This window comes from Macaca mulatta, chromosome 9, assembly GCF_049350105.2.
Source record: "Macaca mulatta isolate MMU2019108-1 chromosome 9, T2T-MMU8v2.0, whole genome shotgun sequence".
NCBI classification, from domain to species: domain Eukaryota; kingdom Metazoa; phylum Chordata; class Mammalia; order Primates; family Cercopithecidae; genus Macaca; species Macaca mulatta.
The window spans coordinates 53,671,770-53,688,098 of record NC_133414.1 but is presented as its reverse complement, the minus strand read 5'-3'; the positions used below and the strand labels follow the sequence as shown (position 1 = coordinate 53,688,098).

The following is a 16,329-nucleotide window of genomic DNA, read 5'->3' as shown; positions in this document are numbered from 1 at the left end:
GCATTGCCCAGCTAAGCCTTGGTGACCAAGGGACTGTCCCCACCATTCCTCAGCAGCACAATACTGGAAGTGACTATCTACTAGGGAAAAGGAGAGGAACATGAGCTCAAGGCTTTGCCTGGAAACCCAGTGCCAGGCTGGCCATGGTGAAATCCAACACTAGGCAAAACCCAGTGGCCTTGACTCCAGGCTGGTGCCTGTGGACAGAGCTGCTGGACCCGCCACAGTGCCAGATAGAGACCCACAGCCTTGGTGAGACAGTCTTGTTTCCCAGCCCACATCACCACTGACGCTCTGCAGCAGCCTTGAGACACACATAAACCTCAGTGGCAGGCAGTTGTAGCAGTGTGGACCTTGGGCATCACTCTGTGCTGTGCTGGTCTCTGGCTGTGGGCTTTGGGTGTGACTCAGCATTACAGCAGCTGTGGTAGCCATGAGACTGCCAGTCTCATCATTCCCCTACCCCAGGAAGCACAGCACAGACAGAGGCAGTGTCTGCTTAAAGGAAGGAGAAGGAAGCAGGCACATGTTGCCATGAAGCCCAGTGCTGGGCCTCACACTGGGCAGAGCACTAAAGTGCCTGACCCCAACCAGAGGACCATAAACAGAATCTCTGGACCTGTCCCAGTCCCATCAGGAAACTTGCAAAGCCAGTGGGTTGGAGTAGCCACTTCAAGCCCTCTTCTAGTCTTTTCCGGCCAGAACAACACAGCAACTTTGAACATGTGCAAACCTAGGCTTAGAGCACCCTCTAATGCTGAAAAGAAGCAGTGACCATAGGAGAACACAATAACCAACCTGCTTAGAATCTGTGAAAGAATAAGCACAAAGCCAGACCGCTGAGGCTGTAATAAATACCTAATCATGTAATGTGCTCATTTGATGCCCACAAGCATCAAATACATTCATAAAACCATGACTTGAAAGCTAAAGCACCAGAGGTTGACACTAAAGTGATGAAGATGTGTGGTCTCATAGTCAAAGACCTTGAAACATGTGTTTTAAGAAAACTCCAAAGAATATCAGTAAAACACAGAGAAACAACTTGAGAGTTTAAAAAGCATTTTTGCAAGAAAATCCCATTGAAATTTTAATAAATATTGCATTAAATATGTGGATCATTTTGGGTAGTTTTGGCATATTAACAATATGGTCATCCAATCTATGAACATTAGAGTCTCTAAGAATATAAAGAAAAATAGTAATTTTTCACACTCTTACACAGCAATAAACACAGAACGCTTCTGTGATCAGATGTGTGGGGTTCTTTCCACACATCAGAAGCAAGGGATTCTGCAGGAGATTCTCCAGCAGACACCAGCAAGTGTCCTCTAATTCAGCTGAATTCAAACACTTCTTGGAGATAGCATCGGATTCACAGGTTAAGGTCTCCAGCCCACATCCAGATTTGTAACTGGCCTGCCACTTCAGATGCCAGTTACAAATCTGGACGTCTGCAAATTCTGACTGAGCAGCTCTACCTTGGAGTTACCATGACCATGACCTCAGATTCGAATAACTTGCTATAGGGGCTCACAGAACTCAAGGAAACACGTTACTTATTACTGATTACAAGTAAACACTTTACTGATTTACTTGTTTGCCCATTAATTATAAAGAATATTACAAAAAATACAGATGAACAGACAGATGGAAGAGCTATATAGGGCAGGATATTTGGGAAAGAGCATGGAGCATCCATGCTCTCTCTGGGTGGACCACCCTCTAGAAATCTCCAAGTGATCCTATCATTAGCCATTGTTGATAGTTTCAGTCTCTATCCCCTCCAGGGAGGTCTGGCAGGGGGCTGAACAATCCAACCCTCTAATCACAGGGTAGGTTCCCCTGGCAGCTATGACAATCCTGAGGCTATCCAGAACCCCTGAACTAATAGTCATCTCATTAGTATACAAAAAAAAACAAAACAACAAAAACTTATCACTTTGTAGATTCCAAATATTTTAAGAACTCTAACCTAAGACATAAGAAAAAAGCAAAGTAGATATTTCTCAATATCCCAGAAATGTTTCTATTTATTTGTATCTTCTTTGATTTCTTGTAGCAATACTTTGCACTTTTCATTATATAAATCTTTTGCCTTCTTGGTTACTATTTTTCTTAAGCATCTGTTCTTTGTCATGCTATTATAAATGGGATTGTTTGCTTAATTTTCTTTTCTGATTGGTCATTGATAGTATATAGAAACACAATAGATTCTTTTTTTTTTTTTTTTCAGGCTTAGTTCACTTTATTTTTCTTGTATAAAAACCCTATGGTGTAGCCACAGCTGGAGCCTGGGTCCGCTGCACGGAGACTCAGGTGTGGGTCTTGACAAGGTGGTCAGTGAATTCCTGATAGGGAGACTTGGCAAATACAGTCTCCTTCCAGAGGTCAGGGGTCAGGTAGCTGTAGGTCTTAGAGATGGCATCAAAGGTGGCCTTGGCGAAGTTGCCCAGGGTGGCAGTACAGCCCCGGGCTGAGGTGTAGCAGTCATCGATACCAACTATCATGAGCAGCTTCTTGGGCACAGGCGCTGAGAGGATGCCAGTGCCCCTGGGTGCAGGGATGAGGCGCACCAGCACAGAGTCACAGCGGCCTGTCACCTTGCAAGGGACGGTGTGGGGCTTGCCGATCTTGTTCCCCCAGCAGCCCCTGCGCACGGGGACAATGGAGAGTTTGGCCAAGATGATGGCCCCACAGATGGCCGTGGCCACCTCCTTAGAGCACTTAACACCCAGGCCGATGTGGCCATTGTAGTCCCCGAGAGCAACAAACGCCTTGAACCTGGTGTGCTGGCCAGCACGGGTCTGCTTCTGCACCGGCATAATCTTCAAAACCTCGTCTTTGAGAGAGGCCCCCAAGAAAAAGTCAATGATCTCAGATTCCTTAATGGGCAGGGAGAAGAGGTAGATCTCCTCCAGGGACTTTATTTTCATGTCCTTGACCAAGCGGCCCAGCTTGGTGATGGGCATCCACTCCTTAACCTCGGCCTTGCCTCGCGAGCTCCGCGGCCTTGGCCCCCGCCCAGTCCACGGTCGCGACCCCACCCCGGATGCCACTGCCGAAACCCCCGCTGAAGCCACCGCGGTTCTCCATCCCAGAGCCACCAGGGCCTCCGCGCCACCCCCGCCCCGCCCCGCCCCGCCCGCTGCACCGGCGTCATATGCCATTACAACAGATTCTTTGTGCTGATTTTGTATTCTACAACTTTGCTTAAATCATATATAGGTGGCGCTCCATATCCTTGGGTTCTACCTCCAAGTTTTCAACAACCACAGGTCAGAAATATTAAGACAAAAAATGGATGGTTTCAGCTGTACTGAACACGTACACTGTTTCTTCTCATTATTCCCTAAATAATACAGTATAACAAATCTTTACATAGTACTTGCATTGTATAAGGTATTAGAAATATTTAAGAAGATTTAAAATATGTAAGAGAATATGTATAGGTTATATGTAAATACTGTGGCATTTTATATAAGGCAATTGTGGTTCCATAAACAGTAGTATGTGAGAGCAGTCCTGGGACCAATCCCCCGTGAAAACTGAAGGATGACTATATAGTTTAAAGTTTTAAAAATTAATCCTTAAAGAAATTTTTCCATAGGGATTTTGTCATCTAAAAAAATACATACTTTTGTTTCTCCCTGCCCAATGTAAAAGACTTTTATATCTTGTTCTTGTGTAATTGTTCTGGCTAGAACTTGGAGTGACATGTCTAACAGAAGAGGTGAGAGTGAGTATCCTAGTCCTGTTCCTCATCTTAGAGGAAAAGCTTTCAGCCTTTTACTGTTGAGTATGTTAGCTGTGGGTTTTTCGTATATGGCTTCAACTTGATGTAGTTTTCTTCAATTCCTACTGTGTTTTTTGTTTGTTTGTTTGTTTGAGACGGAGTCTCATTCCATCGCCTAGGCTGGAGCTTGGTTCACTGCAACCTCTGGCTCCTAGGTTCAAGCAATTCTGCTGCCTCAGCCTCCCGAGTAGCCAGGATTACAAACATACACCACGATGCCCAGATAATTTTTGTATTTTTAGTAGAGATGGGGTTTTACCATGTTGGCAAGTCTGATCTCAAACTCCTGACCTCAAGTGATCCACCCACCTTGGCCTCCCAAGTGCTAGGATTACAGACATAAGCCACTGTGCCCAGCCCATGTTAAGTGTTTTTGATCAATAATCAGTATTGGATTTTCTCAAATTCTGTTAGTGTATGTTCAATTTCCAAATGGTTCCAATCATGGACTTTTGTTTTAGCTTTTTGTCATTAGAAGGAAGGAAATAAGAAAAACTTTATTACCTTTATTTGCTGTTTTGTTTTCTGGTCACTGGTAATATTTTAAGGAAGCAAAGGTCCTCTCAACTGCGGTGTGTGAAATTTTTTCCTCCACAGATCTTCAAATGGGTAGTATCAGTTAGAGGCCTCCTGTATGACAATAGATGTTTTGTGTGGTTTAATGACACAAGGCTTTATTCAGGTTTAAATGAACACCTTTACTGTGCTACAAGAATGCCACAAGAGTTGTTCCTGACAACCTGGGGGATTGGGTTTTTGCTGAGTTAGAAGCAGGGGCAGCAGAGGCAACAGAGGTACCTAAGGGTCCAGGTGAGTGTGGACCTCAAGATGCCAACTAATGACCCACTCTCTTTCTCTTCCTTTTGTCTTTTTCATACGACTTTTCTTTCTGACATGATCACTCAGTAGGTCCACAACTTGCATAGAATAAAACAATACAAATCCCCACCACTTGACCTGTAGATCAAGGTCAAAACCCAGTATCAGTCACAGCTTCATTCCAAAATACACAGATAAGTCTCAGCCAAAAGACCCAAATCATAATGACTTCAAGGGGGACTCCAATCCCATACTCCTGCTCCTGAATGACAAGGACCTCCACTGGCTAAGTCTAGAACTGAGGCCTGCTGTGATACAACAATGCAGCACAGAGCTGCAAGTAGCAGCTCCAACTGCACACTGGCCATCAGGCTGTAGAGCAGGGTGACAGCACAGAGTAAGGCAGACAAGCATAGGATGTGGAGATCCACATCTAGAAACCCTGCCTGTCCTGCCAATTATGGGAACCTGAAAGGGTGTGGTTCTGATGTTGACACTGATGTTTATGTAGTACACACACACACTGAGGCTTATTACTCACATAGGTGAGGTCTCAGAGAAAGCACGGCGGGCCCCCCCACCAGGTGCAAAATGGCTTAAGAAACCAAGAAAAATAGCATTAATAATCATTATGAATTTTGACACAAAAATACTCAAACACCAACAAACTTTATTGAGCAACATATTAAAAACATTATACAACATAACCAAGAGAGATTGACTCCTGAAATGTAAGTACAGTTGAAAATCAAAGTACTGCATCATATTAGCAAAATGACAGAAATAGTACAATCACCTCAATTGATGCAGAAAACCATTTCACAAAATTTAGCACCCACAATAAAGTATGAATAGAAGACAATGCCCTCAACTTTCTGTAAGTCATATATGAAAAACCCAAAACAGTATTTTGATGGTAAAAAACTGAACTTTTAATATGTAAGATCAGAAAAAAAACAAGGATATCTGCTCTGATCAGTAGTATTCAATATGATAAGGGAGGTGTTGCCAGGAAAATCTGGCAAGAAAATGAAACCAAAGCATTCCAGACTTTTAAATGCATACATTCCACTCCCTAGATAAACATACAAATTCACACTTTATCACTGCACAGATGGGCAAACCCAGACTCACAAACTGACAGAGACAATGGCTCAAAACTGACAGAGATCCCAGGCCTATCGCACTCTTCTCCAGGTTTCTCTGCTTCCTTCCAAATAGCCACCAGGATACAGGGTATATTTTTACACGTTTTCTTGTTCCTTGTCTTCTAGAATGTCCAGATAGAAGAAACAAAGATACTGGCAGAGCTTTTTTCACTATACCAGTTGGAGAACCTGTTACACAGAGATGAATACTTATTGAATATCTGGACTCTCACATACACAGTTTTACACCAGCCTCGTCAGAGACCCACATACATTTGATTTTCAAAGACTGAATTGTTCACACTCCCATCCCATGTGGTAGAGAAGTAGTCTTCTAGGCACAAAACCTCCCAAGAAAGGTGGCTTTTCAGCCTGATGTGAGAGGGAAAAATTTTCGCAATACCTGAGCACACAGAATACAAAAATCGATTTTCTACAAAAGCACAAAATGGGAGTCCAGTGAAGCAAAAGGGCCTGGAATAGATTGAGAAATCATGTTCTAGTCCCTCAACTGTTATAAATGGTTCCAGAAACATATCCCTCATGACTTGACCCTTTGTCAGTTTCCTTTTCCATTGAGAGCTCAGTGAGGGCAGCTGAGTGTGTATTTCACAGCTCAGCCCCCATGCCCTCCACCATGTTCTTCTCAGTAGCCATCACCTCCACTGTGGTCTCATTTATGGCAGACCTGGCTCCAGATGGCCTCAAGAGGCCCTACCATATTCACTTAAGCCCTGCAAGGCTGCCATCTGACCCACATCTGACATATGGAGAGGATGGAGGGCTAGGAAACTCACACTACAGTTCTCTACATGAGTGAAAGATCACTTCTGAGACCACGCAAAGATGGGAGAAATTGTTAGGAAATTTGTATGGTGACCTAGCTTCTCTTATTCCTGCCACTTCCTTTGCAGGATACTCTGACTTGATATTCAACTAACACTGGGCAATGCCTTCAACAAGCCAAAGGCCAACACTTACCTTTCCTGCACAATTTAGCAGAGGCAGCAATTTTGTCCCCCCAAATACCTGAGTGCTGGGGAACTGCAGAGAACACAGCTAACATTGTTACAGCAGCCTTGGTGAAGGGGTTCACACCTCCCTGGAATTTACCTACAACCTGTTGGTTCATTCTATGTACCCTAGTTACCAGCACCACATGAAATCCCTTGAAGCCAGCTACAGGGATGAAGAATAAGCCAGCCACACACATTACTGCTATTGTGACAGCTGTGCAGACCCCTGAGAGTTCCTCTGTGTGGTAGAGGAAATAAAGGAGGCCAAAAGCAAACACGGCCACAATGTGGGCTGCCAACAAAAGGAGGAAGAGGAAGAAATAATGGTAGTTCCAGCGACCAATACAGTTGTACATCCAGGGAAGTGATGATCAAATTCCTCCACACAGTTGTCACGGACACTGCAGAAGCATCGAGGGGGATGGCAGAAGCAGCAGGTGGCACACCATTTCATGTGTGGCTGGATGCCCTTGATCTCCACTGTTTTGTGAAGGGGAGCTGGGAAATCATCTTCCTTGTTTTTATCTTCCTCAGCTAGAGGGAAAATCCCTGGGTCCATGAAGGTGGCCATGCTGACGTTGGCCAGCACATAGAGAAGCAAAATTGCACTGTAGATGGGCACTGCAGGTGACACACAGAGGCTTAGTCCTGGACACGTAAAGGCAAAGAAGAGTGTCATAGCTCCCACTAGGATGATGGTGGCTGCTGAGACCAGGACATACTTGTTGGGTTTGAATCTCTGCAGGCACATTGGAGCTCTGAAGGGAAATCTGCCCCACCACATAGCCCAGGCCCACAGAGAGGCAGAACAGACAAGAAAAATGGGATGATGGAAGCAACAGAGAGGAATGCAGAAGGAAACCAGGGACACAGAAAATTTCAAATGATCACCCTCGCCCCTCCCAGATAAAGCCAAAGGTTGACAGAACTCAAATGAAGGAAAGCACATGGGAGGAGGAAAGGGGATTCCAAATGATGGAAAACCATCTCCTCAGAACAAGGCAAAAGGGGAAACTAGGAAACACAACTTGTACGGTTTACAATATGGAGACAAGTAGTAGGCTGTACCCATGCAAATGACTGCAAGTGGAGAACACAGACAGGCAGATCAAGGGATAGCTCATGGATGCAGGCAGGTCTCTGAAAGAAGGGGAGAGTATCAGGGTTTGGCGGAAAATTTTAGGAAAAATTATTCTGCAGAGACTACACTCCCTTCTCAATAACACTCTACAAAATATGAGCTGTTCCTAAAAGAGGTATGCCCTGTGTTTCTATGTCAATCCAAGAAGGAACCTGAGGTCCCTTGCAACTTTAGAGAGAAGCTGCATTTCCTGCAGTCTTTGTCTCCTTCAGGCAGGTTTCTCAATGCGGCCACTCCCGCACCCGTACTTCACCAGGGATTGGAGTCTGGCAATGGCGACTTAATTCATTTTTCTCTTGATGGCTACAGCTGTTATGATTGGAGTTCTAAATCCTTTTGTTTGAAGGGGGAAGGAAAACAGAGGGCAAGCTTCTCTGTCCTCAATTGCTTCTTGTTATTCCCAAGCCCTTTAGGGGCTCTGCTTCCTATAGGGTTCATGTAAAACTAAAGGGAACTTAAAATCCTTGAAGCCATGTTCTTCCCAATAAGCAGAATAAGATGAAGAAATCAATTCCACTTGACACTTTACATGATTACTGTGGATGAAAATAAAGTTTCCAAAGATGTCCTTATTTCCAGATTAGTCCATGTCCCTTATCTTTCTTCAGTCTTCAGCCTTAGAGTTCAACTGGGTTATGGAACTTCACCTCCAGTGCGGTGCCCGTCCCCACCGCCACGGTTGTCACCGGTGTCTCCAGGCAGTGCCTTCTGGCCTCCGAGATGCAGCGCAGGCCCCCGGAAACTCCGCCCTCGCCCCACTGCCACGCGCTCCCACGAGGCGACGCTCCTCTTAGAGCCAGCCTACGCCGCTGCCCTCAGCGTGAGGCAGCCCAGCAGCGTTCCCATGGCTCCCTGGCCAGTTGCACCACATCTCTCCGGGCCATGATCTCTCTCATTCATGCAGCGTCCGCTGCTGCACCTGTTCCTATTCACTCTGACATTCACCCAGAGACCCCAGATGGCATATTTCATGGGATGTGTTATTTGTTTTGTTTTGTTTTGTTTTACCACAATGAAAACATGTTGTGTCAAATATACATCCCATAAAAGGCATCATTTTAATCGTTTTATGTGGTGAATTAACATCTGCTATTTTTAGTATAATCTCTGCATTTAAAAGTAATAGAACTGACTTTTAAACGCTATAGAGGAGTACTTCCTCAAGTTATTTGGGAAGTGTGTTTTCCAAGTTTTATAATCTGCTTCAGGGAAGAAGGGTGAGGGGAGGGTGAGAGTGACCTTACCGCTTCTGCTGTGCTCTCAAATTCCAAGGGGCAATGTTTTGGGGTCGCATGTCATGAACCCCATCAACACCAAAATGTTTACACTCAGTGGGATTCTTCAGACCCTTGGGGTCACACACACAGTCTACCAGGCCCCTCCAACAGATATAGTAACAGCTCCAGTTGCTCTGAAATGTTTCTAATCCCCCACTCCCCAAACAACAGTGACTCAAGAAGACAGTTGACTCCAGAACTCACACTAACTCAGAGTGCAAATGCAGTGAAATGGTGAACAGAGCGTGCTGTTAGCTAAGCTTCTCCTTGCCTTTCATTCTTAATCCCAGAAACTACTGTTACTCACAATTTCTATTTGCTTCTTTCTAGATCCCTTGAGAAGAGGAAGATATTCCAAATTGCTAATGGATTTATCACACTGCCCATGACCCTCTTCAACAAACCCCTAAACTCCTTTACTCCAAGTCTAAGAGAGGGTATTTCTTTGGTTTTGTTTTTAATTGTGGTAAAATACACATTATATGGAATTTGCCATTTTCATCATATTCAAGCATACATTTTAGTGGCATTAGGTATGTTCATATTACTGCCATGTTAATAAAACTGCCCCCACAGGGGCACATGCCACCATGCCCAGCTAATGTTTAAATTATTTATTTATTGGTGGAGACCAGAGTCCCCCTGTGTTGCCCAGCCTGATCTCAAACACCTGGACTCAAGTGACCCTCCTGCCCTGGCCTCCCAAAGTGCTGGCATTACAGGCATTAGCTACAAAATCCAGCTGAAAATCCTTAACAAACCACTTTGCATGAGTGCACTTCCTGTCTTCCTTTTTTGACTTTGCAAGACTGCTTGTAACAAGGGTCTAAGGAAGCTCATGTCCAAGGTTACTTTAGGTCTGGGTTCCAGGGAGCTGTCCTCATTTTGACTCAAGTAAACTCTTTACATCACATTTTGTTCCTCAGCCTCATTCCTTTGGGACAATAAGCAATATATTAAGTCACTAGGCTAGGCTACTGCCATAGGTGTGTGGCATCTGACTGAGGATTTCCCCTGGGAAGCAGGTGGAAGAATGGACCATGAGGATGCATGGTAAAAGCTCGCATGACAGGAGGGTGCTGGGCCCATAACCCAGGGCTGAAGGGTCAAAACCATCCACTAAGCCTCCGTTACTTCTTCAGTCTTGCCTTTGAACTATGAACTCGAAGACACCAAATACCCTGTGTAGTGTCTTCCTTTGACTGGGCCACCCCTAAGAGAAAGATATAAGGTAAAATGGCAGCCTCCAAGTCAAAGATTCTCAAAGGGTTTCTTTTAGAAAGGTTGTCTTCATAAGGAGTGTAGGAGACTGTTTTTGCTCCCAACAGGAGTGGTTTTAGACATCTTCCTGCAGTTTGGAAGCTGCAGCCTAGGGGTGGGGGAGTTGAAGAAAACCCTTTAATGGAGAGACGCCTAAGCCTCTGTCAGATGATCCATCTTTACAAAAGGTTTCTGCATTTGAATGATGTGGCTGAGTCAAGTGCACTTGAATACATCAACCTGGCTAGTGGATTTAGGGACTAAGGCTAGGGCCTTCACTTTAGAGTAAACCAGGCCTCTGATCCACAGGAAATCTTGTATGAGTAACTCTGAGTTAGTGTCTCAGGTAAAGTGTTTACAATGGTAAGATATCTAAGTGTGAGATTAGACTTGTCCTGGGACTGCCTCTATACACTTTTCCTCATGGGTCTTTCCAATAAGATTCTGAATGAGATAAAATCAGGGAAGCTTGGGTATGAGCATGGGCATGGGAATGGTATGGGGACAATGGCAGACAGGACAACAGTCACTCTCTGGGGCTAAAGGTGGTACACACTCAGAGATAAATAAGCTATTCTAAGAACACTTACTATTAAGGTATCAGTTGCTATGATAACCGCTGCTAAGCTTGTGTCTCCCCCTATTTCTTAGAAGGCCTGAGTCTGAGACTTCTACTGAATTCTTGGCAAAGTGACTGAGTGGGCCATCCTATTCTGTTAGATGACTTGTACAAACACCTCCATTTTGAGCATTCTACCTTGTCCAGAACCACAGTCCATTAATTCTACCATTTTCTCTGTTAAGAGAATAATCCAAGAACTCATCCCCACCCACCCAATCACCCACACCCTTTTAATAAAGTGCTACAAAACTATATACTAAGTTTTATAATCATTTCCCAGTCCAATAAATCAGCCAGTTTATTCTGACCCTCGTCAGGTGTTGCTCTTTTCTCCTCAGGGAAGTGGAGAAGATAACTCCGGTTAGGATCATCACCCTATCCTCCATTCACACATAGGGTGTTTGGGTGGGAGTAGGCTAATGCCTCCATCTTTCTAGGTATCTTGTCTTTAGCAATACATTTATATTTCCTTATTGGTAAATTGGATGTGATAAGTGTATGTTGTACCATATATTTCTCTCTCTTATTATATAATTAGTAAGGGGTGGAGTATTTGCTTTCTCTTTGATGTTGACAAATACCAATGCTTCTCATAATTTATTATGACATCCTTTTCAATCATGGTCTTTGATTAATGATGTGAGCTATTTTAATAAACTATTAAATCTTTCTATGTAGGTTGATGCAGTTGGATTATAGAGTAAGTAAAAGTTATATCACATGTCGATTTCTATCTTGTAACTGTGTTTCACAAACTGTAAAATGGAATCCTTGACTGATTCTACAATTACTGGGGACCAAAAAGTGCCACCTAAATATGTAAACTGTTTCAAGTATTTTTTGCATCTGGATGTGGTGAGGAGATTGCCAGTCCTCATCCTGACTATGTATCTACTATCATACAAAAAAATATTGATTGCTATTTGATTTAGGACAGTCTATGAGATCAATCTGTACAATCTGGTTAGTGTACATAGGTTTGTCTTTGTCATTAGATGATAAATTTTGTTTTGTTTTCGTTTTTTTTTTACCAGTTTTGTGTGTGATTCATGGATTAATTAACTCTTAAAATTCTTTAGTATTAATTTGTATATTGTGTTTTTGAGCCAACTGTTCATGGCAATGATGCCCTGGCATCCTGAATGCTCATGAAGAGCCAACTGGTCTCTTGGATAGATTTTATTTTTTATTTTCTAGGAGTCATTTATTATCTTAATTGTAATTTTGTGTGCCAAAGCATCTACTTTATTATGAGATTTGTTTGTTTGCTTGTTGTTTTTGACATGGAGTCTCACTCTGTCCCCCAGGCTGGAGTGCAGTGGCACAGTCTCGACTCACTGCAACCTGCGCCTCCCAAGTTCGAGCAATTCTCCTGCCTCAGCCTCCCAAGTAGCTGGGATTCCAGGCATGAGCCACAACACCTAACTAATTTTTCATATTTTTTGGTAGAGACATATTTTCACCATGTTGGCCAGGCTGGTCCTGAACTCTTGGCCTCACGTGATCTGCCCACCTCAGCCTCCCAAAGTCCTGGGATTACAGGTATGAGACACACCACACACAGCCTATTATGAAATTCAGATTCTGGATTTTCTTCCTTTTAGTGTACATCTGTATGGGTGACGCATGTCTTTAAATGGCATGAAGGCTGTTCTAATTCTTTCTATAGTTCTACAGACCATAAAAGTCTTCCATTCATGTTCCAATCATTAATTTTCTGCTTAGATGCCTACAGAGCTATCCCACTGACCACTACCCGTGAGTCAGCATATACATGTTTATCAGATTGCCTTTCTCTTAATGATTTTCTGATTGCTGACAGAACTGCCACTAGGTCCTTCAGTACAAGAAGATCAGCTGGCCTGACAGCTCCTGCCTTCCTGAGAGTGTATCCTGCGGCTGCAGAGGCCGATGCATCCGTAAACCAAGTGTTAGACACTTCAGGTGACCAGGAGAAACCCCCATTGCCCTGTTAGATACTGGATTTGTTCCTTCCTCAGTGATATCTCTGGAAGTCTACCACAGAAAGTTCTGAAATTCTTTCAGTGAAGAAGCTGCACCCACCATCAGGTTTCCCATCTCTCTCCTGAATGTACAATTCAATGTACCATGTCAGTGTTTTTGCATCAATAGCTGCATCTGCAATACTTTCAGGTGTTAACTGCACCAATGGCAATAGAAGTTTTGGAGTTCCTATTGTGGTGCCTGCTTTGCCTGTAATAGTTTCTGTATGCCAAAGGGCTCATAAGTTACCCATTTCAATATTTCTAAAGTAGAATACTTGTATGTAGAATAAGAGGTTTCTTTATAAATAATCCATTGGTATATCTTTAACATTAATTTTTGTCCAAAGTGACCAAGAGGCATAATCTTTGTGTAGAACACTTCTAATCTATAATTATTGCCTCGGTACACTTTATAAGACTCTGAAATTCCCTAACAGTATCTTAAGCTATTGAAAAGCTTGTCATTGTTCTGTTCCCATTGAAATTGTGATGAATTCCTAGTTATCCTATAAAGAAGTTGCAAAGCAATCTCTAAGTGTGGTATCTGTTGTCTCCAAAGAGTACAGTATCCCAAAAGTACAATTAAGAGACTGGGTGTGGAGGCTCATGATTCTAATTCCAGCACTTTAGGAGGCCAAGGCAGGAGGATCCCTGGAAGCCAGGTATTCAACAACAGCCTGGGAAACATGGAGAAACCTCTTCTCTACTTAAAAAAAAAAGGGGGGGGGGCGCAAGCAAGATGGCCAAATAGGAAAAGCTCCAGTCTCCAACTCCCAGCGTGAGCGACACAGAAGACAGGTGATTTCTGCATTTTCAACTGAGGTACCGGGTTCATCTCACTAGGGAGTGTGAGACAGTTGGTGCTGCTCAGCTGCTGCTGCCTGACCAGAAAGAGCTGAAGCAGGGCAAGGCATTGCCTCAACTGAGAAGCTCAAGGGGGAAGGGAATCCCTTTTCCTAGCCATGGGAACTGAGACACACAACACCTGGAAAATCGGGTAACTCCCAGCCCAATACTGTGCTCTACCAAGGATCTTAGCAAACGGGCACACCAGGAGATTATATCCCACATCTGGCCGGGAGGTTCCCATGCCCACGGAGCCTCCCTCATTGCTAGCACAGCAGTCTACGATCTCACAGCAAGGCAGCAGTGAGGCTGGGGGAGGGGTGCCTGCCATTGCTGAGGCTTAAGTAGATAAACAAACTGGCTGGGAAGCTCGAACTGGGTGGAGCTCACAGCAGCTCAAGGAGTCCTGCCTGTCTCTGTAGACTCCACCTCTGGGGACAGGGCACAGCTAAACAACAACAACAACAAAAAAGCAGCAGAAACCTCTGCAGATGCAAACGACTCTGTCTGACAGCTTTGAAGAGAGCAGTGGATCTCCCAACACGGAGGTTGAGATCTGAGAACGGACAGACTGCCTGCTCAAGTGGGTCCCTGACTCCTGAGTAGCCTAACTGGGAGACATACCCCACTAGGGGCAGACCGACACCCCACAATTCACACAGTGGAGTACACCACTGAGAGGAAGCTTCCAAAGTAAGAATCAGACAGGTACACTCGCTGTTCAGCAATATTCTATCTTCTGCAGCCTCTGCTGCTGATACCCAGGCAAATAGGGTCTAGAGTGGACCTCAAGCAATCTCCAACAGATCTACAGCTGAGGGTCCTGACTGTTAGAAGGAAAATTAACAAACAGGAAGGACACCCACAACAAAACCCCATCACTACGTCACCATCATCAAAGACCAGAGGCAGATAAAACCACAAAGATGGGGAAAAAGCAGGGCAGAAAAGCTGGAAATTCAAAAAATAAGAGCGCATCGCCTCCTGCGAAGGAACGCAGCTTATCGCCAGCAATGGATCAAAGCTGGAGAGAGAATGACTTTGACGAGATGAGAGAAGAAGACTCCAGTCCATCAAACTTCTCAGAGCTAAAGGAGGAATTACGTACCCAGTGCAAAGAAACTAAAAATCTTGAAAAAAGAGTGGAAGAATTGATAACTAGAATAATTAATGCAGAGAAGACCATAAACGAATTGACAGAGATGAAAACCATGACACGAGAAATACATGACAAATGCACAAGCTTCAGTAACTGACTCGATCAACTGGAAGAAAGAGTATCAGCAACTGAGGATCAAATGAATGAAATGAAGTGAGAAAAAAAATCAAAAGAAAAAAGAAGAAAAGAAATGAACAAAGCCTGCAAGAAGTATGGGATTATGTAAAAAGACCAAATCTACCTCTGATTGGGGTGCCTGAAAGTGAAGGGGAAAATGGAACCAAGTTGGAAAACACTCCTCAGGATATCATCCAGGAGAACTTCCCCAATCTAGTAGGGCAGGCCAACATTCAAATTCAGGAAATAGAGAGAACGCCACAAAGATACTCCTCGAGAAGACCAACTCCAAGACACATAATTGCCAGATTCACCAAAGTTGACATGAAGGAAAAAATTCTTAAGGGCAGCCAGAGAGAAAGGTCGGGTTACACACAAAGGGAAGCCCATGAGACTAACAGCAGATCTCTCAGCAGAAACTCTATAAGCCAGAATGGGAGCCAATATTTAACATTCTTAAAGAGAAGAATCTTAAACCCAGAATTTCATATCCAGCCAAACTAAGTATCACAAGTGAAGGAGAAATAAAATCCTTTACAGACAAGCAAATGCTTAGAGATTTTGTCACCACCAGGCCTGCCTTACAAGGGACCCTGAAGGAAGCACTAAACATGGAAAGGAACAACCGGTACCAGCCATTGCAAAAACTTGCCAAAATGTAAAGACCATCGAGGCTAAGAAGAAACTGCATCAACTAACGAGCAAAATAACCAGTTAACATCATCATGACATTATCAAGTTCACACATAACAATATTAACCTTAAATGTAAAGGGGCTAAGTGCTCCAATTAAAAGACACAGACTGGCAAACTGGATAAAGAGTCAAGACCCATCAGTATGCTGTATTCAGGAGACCCATCTCACATGCAGAGAAATACATAGACTCAAAATAAAGGGATGGAGGAAGATCTACCAAGAAAATGGAGAACAAAAAAAAAAGCAGGGGTTGCAATACTAGTCTCTGAAAAAACAGACTTTAAACCATCAAAGATCAAAAGAGACAAAGAGGGCCATTACATAATGGTAAAGGGATCAATTCAACAGGAAGAGTTAACTATTCTAAATATATATGCACCCAATACAGGAGCACCCAGATTCATAAAGCAAGTCCTTAGAGACTT

At 43.7% G+C, this 16,329-nt stretch overlaps 1 pseudogene; it reads right to left on the bottom strand.

Moving 5' to 3' along the window:
• Positions 1-2,259: 2,259 nt before the first annotated feature.
• On the bottom strand, positions 2,260-2,987 carry LOC144331391 (small ribosomal subunit protein uS5 pseudogene; annotated as a pseudogene).
• Between the last annotated feature and the right edge of the window lie 13,342 nt (positions 2,988-16,329).